Source organism: Eptatretus burgeri, chromosome 12 (assembly GCF_056783735.1).
Source record: "Eptatretus burgeri isolate ZD-2024b chromosome 12, Ebu_testis_v1, whole genome shotgun sequence".
NCBI lineage: Eukaryota > Metazoa > Chordata > Myxini > Myxiniformes > Myxinidae > Eptatretus > Eptatretus burgeri.
The window spans coordinates 81536435-81546438 of NC_140972.1; positions in this window are offsets into that span (position 1 = coordinate 81536435).

Consider the following 10004-nt stretch of genomic DNA (forward strand, 5'->3'; position numbering starts at 1 on the left):
ACTGAAGCCTATTGCTTGAGGTCAAAGGTTATAGTCACATAAAATCATCAGTTTTCATCCGATTGACTTGAAATTTTACCACAGTATGTTGGGTCACTGAAGCCTATTATTTGAGGTCAAAGGTCAAGGTCATATAAAATCGTTAATTTTCATCTGATCGACTTGAAATTTCAACAGAATTTGTACATTGGATCACTGAAGCCTATTGCTTGAGGTCAAAGGTTATAGTCACATAAAATCATCAGTTTTCATCCGATTGACTTGAAATTTTACCACAGTATGTTGGGTCACTGAAGCCTATTATTTGAGGTCAAAGGTCAAGGTCATATAAAATCGTTAATTTTCATCTGATCGACTTGAAATTTCAACAGAATTTGCATCTTGGGTCACTGATTTTGTTCCCCAATCAAAAGCTCGAAGCCGATTAGTCTTTATGTCAAAGCTCAAGATCGCATAAAATCATCAATTTTCATTCAATTGACTGGAAATTTCAACAAAATTTGCATGTTGGTTCATGTAAATTGACCACTCAATTGGTTCACTAATAAAAAGCTAGAAGCCTATAATTGACATAAAAGGGTCAAAGGGTCAAAGTCATACAAAATCATCAACTTTCATCCCATTGACTTGAAATTTGAACAGGGTTTGTATATTGGGTCACTGAAGCCTATTATTTGAGGTCAAAGTTCAAGGCTCAGATAAACTCGTCAATTTTCATCTGATGGACTTGAAATTTCAACAGAATTTGCATCTTGGGTCATTGATTTTGTTCCCCAATCAAAATGTAGAAGCCTATTTGTCTTTATGTCAAAGGTCGAGATCACATAAAATCATCAATTTTCATTCAATTGACTTGAAATTTCAATATAATTTGCATGTTGGTTCATGCAAATTGACTACTCAATTGGTTCACCAATCAAAAGCTCGAAGCTTATCGTTGATGTAAAAGTGTCAAAGGGTCAAAGTCATACAAAATCATCAACTTTCATCCCATTGACTTGAAATTTGAACAGGGTTTGCATATTGGATCACTGAAACCTATTGTTTGAAGTCAAAAGGTCAGGTCACATTAAATTGTCAATTTTTATTCGACTGAATTAAAATTTTAACAGAATTTGCATATTGTGTCACTGAATTGGTTCACCAATCAAAAGCTACAAGCTTATTGCTTTTGAGGTCCAAAGGTCAAGATCGCAGCAACTCATTTCTCAATTACCAGTCTATTGACCACATTTGTTTGTATCTGTCTGTCTGTCTGTCTGTCCAGGCCATAACTTTTTTTTTACCATTTGAGCTTTTGTCATCAAATTTACAATAAACCTTTATTATGAGAATTGGAGAACACTGATTAGTAAAATTTACTTTTTTTTTAGCTGTTGTTTTCATCAAGTGGAGTTCGAGCACAAAGCAGATGTAGACGGGCTTTGCATTTTTGGATGCTTTCTAGTTACAAATTGCGATCAGAAAGTTCTCAGAAATAAATACAATATTCCAGAAACGCCTAAGTTTTTAAAAATTATTTACAACACATTAATATGTATACTTGGTGAAGAAGTTTTGTTAGGTATATACTTATGTTATGAGAAAACAGAGGTTTTTCTTTAATGTTAATGTATCTCATTCTGACAACCTCTTGAACGCCCCCACATATAAGCGTAATTGTTACAAAGTATCATCACTACTTGAACAATTTGCGAACACAATGTAATGAGCCTCTCTCTTCCACGAGCCTGATCTTGTATCGAAAAACAAATGTAGCCATTATTCCAGAGCAATCATTACATGTTCCCTCAATTAATTTCCCAAACCTTATTTGGTTGTTAAAAAGGAACATCATTGCTTGTACCAAAATGAAATATCTACTTGAAACTATGATCAATACATTCAGTATTTATTATTATTTCTATGAATAGACAGTCCTTCCTTATATGCACCTTAATGATTGTACCTATATCGTACATAAATTTTAGTAACTCATTGTGTCCACTCTTATTATAGAGTATCTAGTTATCACTTGCATGCTGTTGCTGGTTGAAGCACGATCATGATTTGGATGCTTTGAAGTCCCCATTCAAATACCTTTTCCAGATTTGTGTCTTTTATACTCACTTAATGCTCGAACCAAATTAAGAACCACGAAGTTATCTCATCGAATAAATCCAAGCTCACTATGTTCCCATTTGTATTTATAATTGTGCCATAAGTAACTTGAGTAATAAAAAAAGAGGAACTGCCTCATATGAACATGCCCTGTGCTTTAAGTGTGACAGACGTCCGAACTTTACAGAACATCAACTAACTGCAGAAATTTTAAATTGCTTTTGCTGACAACCAAGCAAATCAGAAACTTGGCTTGCTGAGTGGAAAGCTTGCCAGCTACCCTGCGGAGTCCATCACTTGTTCATGGGGGTGACAGGGGGCATGAGAGGTCTCTTCTTATTCTTCTTTAACAGACAATTATTCCCATGTTCTTGTGAAATTTACCGGGGGAAGCTTGGCCCAAGTCTTTCATGAACCGGCTGGCCACGATTGACTTTCGTCTAAGGGCAGGAATTTGGATTTTGGCCAGGGTGATGAGGAAGGACACTTTCATAACTACTAATTCTCATGTTGATGAAAACCTGATCCAAGTTTTGACATATTTTGTGAAGATTGAAGATAGATAGGTCAATATTCAAATGCAGGCTATACAGCTCAAATATGAATGTACTTCACTCTAGGCTATCCTGCCAGCTACCTGGGTGAACCACAGCAGATCACATAACTTTATCAAGCTGAAGTATAGCACAGAGCAATTTGTCAGTCAGGATCCATGATGTACGTTTCTATTCTCTCATTCTCCTTTACCCACTGAGATACTATAAAATCATTTTGATACGTGATGCTGACAACATTATTTATTTATGTCCATTTTATATTTCCAAGTTTTTTTTCATGGTGGTAGAAATATCACAAACATTTTAATGAGTAAATTAATATTGTGATTTGTGCTTGAATAGATTATTTGAATTCCTCTTTGCTTTGATTACTTTTGAAATCTCCAAAATGAGACTGACAAAAAAAAGTGCTTTTTGCAAGTCTGCTTTAATGAAATGTCTAAGCATTAGAAAGTCTATTAAAAACAATGATAATGCTTTTCAATTACACCATTATTGCATGACTTTTCAGTGAATTGGGCAGTTGTGGAAGATATATATTCGTTATCATCTTTTTGAATAAAATGCTTCATTGGTAACAATGCACTTTTTTTGTTGAAACTTATTTGTGATAAATTTTTGAAATTCTCAAGTTTGGCTTTTCATCAGCTGGAAGACTATATATTTTTTTAAAAACTATCAGGGCACTCTTCGACGTCTCGACGTCGCCAGATATGCCTCTGCCAATATTATTACATTATTATATGTACTTGTACCAAGTTTGATTTTAAATCCCTGAACCCAGATTCAAAACAAGAAATAATTCTGGCTGCCAGATCATGCTTCCAATCAGGTTGAAATTTGAAACATGTATTCCCCATGACTACTACATAATAATTGTTAAGTTTCACTTCTATTGATGAAGCGGTTCAAGAGAAAAATTTTGAAGGATTTTTGTTCAATCCAACATGGTCACCAGATAATGTGACCTTTTAATTATTTGTCAACACCCTGGTATCCCCAAGGCTTGGGGAGCATGTGGGTGAAATTTCCCCTCGATCTGTCAAGCCGTTCTGGAGAAGAAGATTTTTACAGTGTCGTTCTTTTAAGAAATCATAGTTAACAAACCATGTGACCTATGACGTCATAGGTGGAGAATTTGTTGGTCCTCATGGATAGGCAATCGGGGCGCGGTAATTTGGTCATGGGAAACTTGGTCACGGTAAAATGGTCACAAGGTAATTTGGTCATGGTAAAACGGTCACAAGACAATTTGGTCACTAATTCGGTCACGAGGTAATTTGGTCACTAATTCGGGCACGAGGTAATTTGGTCACGGTAATTCGGTCACAGTAATTCGGTCACAAGGTAATTTCGTCACGGTATTATTATTATTATTATTATTCACTGCATTTAAGGCCAGTAAGGCCCAAGAGCAGTAATAAACAATTTAATTTCATGGCCAGCGAATCTTGTTGGCATAATGACTTATTGACCAAGTTTACTGACTACTATAATGGAATCGATTCTGTCTCTCTCAACTTTAAAATTCCGATTCCATTATAGTAGTCAGTAAACTTGGTCAATACGTCATTATGCCAACAAGATTCGCCGGCGATGAAATGAAAATGTTTATTACTGCTCTTGGGCCTTACTGGCCTTAAATGCAGTGAATAATAAATAATAATAATAATAATACTGTGACCAAATTGCCTTGTGACCAAATTACCTTGTGACCGTTTTACCGTGACCAAGTTTCCCGTGACCAAGTTTCCCGTGACCAAATTTCCTGTGACCAAATTACCTACATTCAGGCAATCATAGCTGTAAAGTTTTGCCTCAATCTATTCAGCCATTTCGAAGAAGATTTTTGAAGGTTTTTATGTTGAAAAAATATGGCTACCAAACCCCCACCCCCCACCCATACAATTTAGCCCGAGATGACCGTCCAAATTTTTTATACTGATCAGATAAAACGTTCGACATATGCAAGAAACACATCAGAACAAAGCCACCTATGACATCATCAAACAAAAAAAAGAGAAACCAGAGATTGCAGACCCTTGCCAGGACTTTTTTGTGTGGTGTATTTTGTGTGGCATTTGTGTACTGGTGTGTTATGTAATTAATGAGAGAGATAATTAGAACTGCCACTTTATAACTTATGGCAGTGATGACTGGGTACCAAGACGTCCTGTTTTGATTGGACACCTGACCCTGACCCATGACGTTTTATTATTATTATTATTCAATTGAATTCAGAATGGGATTAAAATAAATTCAATTGAAATCAAATGAAAGACCAAATAGGTACAGTCCTGCATTGGAGTAATCAGAAGGAGCCTGAACAAGCAAAAAGCAAAGATGAAGTCATCAGGAGGAACTTAGATAGGATTCACATTTCAGCTGTTACTCCTCTACCCTCAAACCCATCCAGGCACAGCCAAGTGAGCCTTATTCACAAAAATAAATAAATAAATAAACAAAAAGAAAACAGATCAAAAAAAATTAATAACCCTGGCTTCCAGACTATGCATCCAATCAAGCTGAAATTTAAAGCATGTATTCCCGATCACTACCAGATCAAAAATATAAAGTTTCAAGTCGATTGATTAGGTGGTTCCAGAGAAAACATTATTTAATATTTTCTTCAATCCAATATGGCTGCCTCACCATATGACCTATCAATTATTCCTTAACAACCTTGTACACACATGGATTGGGGAACATTTGTGTGAAGTTCCCCTCAATCTTTCCAGCCGTACTGGAGAAAAATATTTTTGTAGATTCTTGGGTGAATCCCGAGAATCCAATTTGGCTGCCGAACCATGTGACCTATGACATCATATGTGTGAAGCTTTTGTTCCTCATGGATAGGCGGTCATATGTGTAAAGTTTCGCCTCGATCTGTCCAGCCACTTCAGAGAAAAAGATTTTTGAAGGTTTAAAAATATATATATATATATATATATATATATATATATATATATATATATATATATATATATATATATATATATATATATATATATGTGGCTGCCGAATTACGTGACCGATGACATCATGAATTTTTTTTTTCTGTGGACCATTTTATCCCCAGATGACCATCAGAAATTTTTATATTGATCAGATGTAACGATTTACATCTGCAATTATGACATCATAACGAAGGCACCTATGAAGAAAATCGGACTTATTCCCCCATGAGTAGTTGCCATCTGCCAAGTTGCAATTTTTGTCCTTGGTGCAATTTCAGAGATACAGAGGTCCAAAGTTTTTTTTTCCGTTTTTCTAACACGGCTGCTACACCACGTGACCTATGACATCATAATTATTAATGAACCATTCTAAATGAGTAGCCGCTCCTAAGGTGAAAAATTTGTCTCAATCCGACAAGCAGTTGCGGAGAAAAACACTAAAGTTCTGTGCGGACAAACGGACCCAACTGCAATGCCCTCTCCTTCGGCGAGGGTAAAAATCACTTTTATTTCCAATGGGGAGTACTTGACATGTGCCAAGTTTCCAAAAAAAATTCCCATGGAGCAGTTTTGGAGATATAGAGGTTGAAAGTTTTCCTCTTCTCAAACATGACTGCCACACCACGTGACATATGACATCATAATTATCATTCGAACGTTCTACATGAGTAGTCACACTTATGGTGAAAATTTTGTATCAATCGGATAAGCAGTTGCAGAGAAAACAGAAAAAAATTAGCATGGATGGACTACGTACATATGAACGTTCAGATTGATGGACGGATAACCAGAAAACATAATGCCCCTGGCGATTTCATCAGAGGAGGCATAAAAATAAGTTTAAATCTTTTTTTGTAGGGAAAAGGATGGGTGGGATGATGAGGTGGAGGCTTTTTGTTTTAGTTTTTTAATACAATTTTCACAGGTTTTATTTACTGATATCAAGTTCAGCTTCGGATGAAATTATTTATCAGCATTGTCTTTAAATTATTTTTAATTCTCCATTAGCATTTTTAAAAATTATTTATTTTGACCTCAGCTACTCATGGAGGAACCCAATGAGGACGAACAGATGAGTAGACAGCATTGTACTTTTACAAATACTTCAAGGACGATGAACAAACAGACAGTGGAAAAGAAATATGTTAATTGAACCTGGGTTCCACACATCATGAGCCAATGATTCAGATGGTCACACTATCAGGCTCACCCAATTTTCAAGCTTACAGCAACACGCTATTTAAGGATAAGTAAATATGCTTGATCACTGACTATAACATTGTGTTCCACAAATAGGAGCTAATGCATTTGTCGCATAGTATTACATGGAATATTTAAGTGACTTCATCATATTCGCAGTCGTTTTTGTTGACAAAAATGCTAATGCAACTCAGGCAGTTGTCATTCCATAAACCATAGCGTCAGTGCTGTGTCATATTTATCCTTGCAATCATACTCCTGTCACACCAGGGCTCAGAGCAATTTCTACATGGTCATACCCAAGAAAGATCTCTTCACTACATACTTATTTCACATAAATGTTAACCTCTTCATCAACCAGTTATTTTTTTTACTGCTTCAAAGTAAACTTACTGATTTACTTCCCACATACCTTGCCAATTTCAATTAATATTAAAGCAGAAACAGAAGGTCCTTTTTGTAAACAAAGTCAAGGCTTGTGGAAGAGCCAGAACACAGAATGCATCAGGACACAACAGAATAAAAGGACCAGTAGAAAGAAGGAGGAGATACAAATAGCAGAGTTGAAGGACAAAATAGAGTTAGACTTGGACATATAAGGGATATGGGGAGGAAAGAGGGGTGGAGGAGGAATCATGGGGTGGACAATATGGATACAGAAGCAAACACTCAAGAAGGAAAAACAGGACAGAGAGATCCTGTGACTGTGATGGGAAAGTGAAAGGCCCATAGACTCTGCTTCCTCGTAGGAGATTCCATTGATCTTGAAGGCCTTGTTTTCCACGGCATGAAGCTGAGCTGTTAGGGGGGCACCCCAGAGGGGAGAACAGTTCTCCATTGAGTTGTGGATGAAAGCATTGTAGGTGGGTAGGAGTTCAGGTGTGACAAGGAAGGGCTTTGTATGATGTAGGATGCCCTGTCAGTGACTGGCTTTGCAGGACAACTTAGAAATATGGTTTGCCCAAGAAAGATCATGGCTCAGAGTGAGAACCAATAGTTTGAGTGATTGAACTTTTTCAAGAGGCTTGTTAAAGGGGAACCAAACCCTGAGACCACCTCGACGCTAATCTATGATGAGTCTTTTTTTTTTTACAATTTCCGATTTATGAAGTTGGTAAGTTTGCGATTAAAAGTCAAATTTTTTTCCTTCTTGACGCTTTACCGTGACGTCGCATCAGGAAGTTGACCGCCAGCTTCGTATTGTGTACGGGTTACATTGCGGTACGATTTAACTCAAACGGTGAATATTTTTGATTTTACACAAATATGCCGAGAGGATGTATTCTTGGTGCTTGACTGCTTGAAACGTAATACAAAACATGATAGTTTCATGCTTCACCAATGACTGAAAGACCCCAAGTTTGCCCAATGACGAGGTTTTTCTGAAATACGCACGTGTGGATCGGGCCAACAAAATGTTCACTTTTGTGTTTGGAACATTTTCCACAGCACCGTTATGAAACAACAGAAATGGCTAGATATTGTGGGTATCCACCACGATGGAGAGAGCATGCCACCCCCACGATAAAGCAGAAGGAACAGCCATCACTCGAAGCTACCAAGCTACCAGCTACCAGCACAGAGTCACCATCTCTACCAAGCTACCAGCGCATGTGCATGGACAACTTGGGCGGGTGAATCAAACACCTGTTGCCATTGCCTGGAAATTATCACAAGAGCACCTGAAAATAATTATCTGTTATCAACACAAATTTTGCAAGTCAAATGAACCACCATCTATTTATAGTGGAGAGAAAGTATGTACATATTGTTGCGGTTCTCAGAAACGCATGCATACAACAGATAGGTGTCCCAAGACAGTTATTCCATTGTTATACGTGTAGATAATCCCCTTCCTTTTGTTTAGTAGGACAACAAGGGAGTGCATTATGATGATCTAATAGCTAGAGTTGCTTCAATCATTTTTTTTCCTTCATTTCATCCCCACTTGTTCTTTTCTGATTATTCCTGAGGTAAATCAGCCACGTGCGCCTTCACTGTAAGGTGGGGCCTCGTGGAGGCCAGCACGTGCGGTGCCGCGGTGGGGAAACTGAAATTTGAAACGTATATTCCCCATGACTACTACATAATAATTGTTGTTTCATTTCACACTACACAGGCCTTTTTAAACTTAGGATCGGCTGGGTAAGTTTGCCACTTTGGCCCATGAGTCATCACGAATCTGCTGAACTGTTGGGCTAGCGAAGAACGCTACAAACTGCAGAAAACTTCCAGGAAAGCAGGAAATGCCGTTTCTGATGACCGATTTCTCAAAATTTCCTGGGGAAGGACCCCTAAACCTTGAACCCCCCCGTTAAACACTATGGCCTGGTGTACACCCCTCCCCTCCCCCACCCCCCACCCCGTCTTGAAATTCCTGGATCCACCCCTGTTTCTTCGATCCTTTTTACTTTGTAATCCATGTTGATGCTCTCTGTGAACACTTTTTCCTTTTTCACCATGCATTTTCTCAATTAACCTGACACCTCCAACCCACCCATTTTTTTTTTTTTTTTTTTTTTTTTAATATACATTGTCAAGACATTAGGAGATCTGTGGAAGGCAGAGGGATGGGGGCAGGGAACACGGAGTATACAATATGAGCACTACAGGGACTTTCAGGAAGGAAAGCAGGGAATTTGAACAAGGTGGGTTTAGGGTGGATTGACGGGTGTAGAAAAGATCGAGGAGTTGGATGGGGGACAATAAGAGATGGTGGTGAACAGCTGTTTTGAAGGCCTGGAGGGAAGAATGGGAAGTTTTACCAGAAAGGGGTTGTTGGTGGACCTTTAACACCCTGCGTAAATATGGTGGGGACAAATCGCAGATGGAGTGGAGCGGAGCGGAAAAGGGGGGGGGGCGAGACCGGAGAGGAGTCTGTGGAAGACAGAAAGACGACCGACCTGCCTGCGGTGAGAGGCCCAAAGGATCAGCCTCATCGCGGGAGATACCAATGATCCTAAAATGTTTAACCTGTTCATACTTGATGTATAGCAGCTGGGAGGAATGATGACTCAATGCTTGTGATTCTGTAACATCTTCATGATTCTGAGCTCCCCATATACTCTATCTCTATGAATTGTCATATATGAAGAGTTGTGAACTTTCCAAACTGCTTGCCAAATCGAATATAAACTGGCCTGGAAAAGTATGGCGTACCAATAATAACAAACATGCTACATTTAGATGA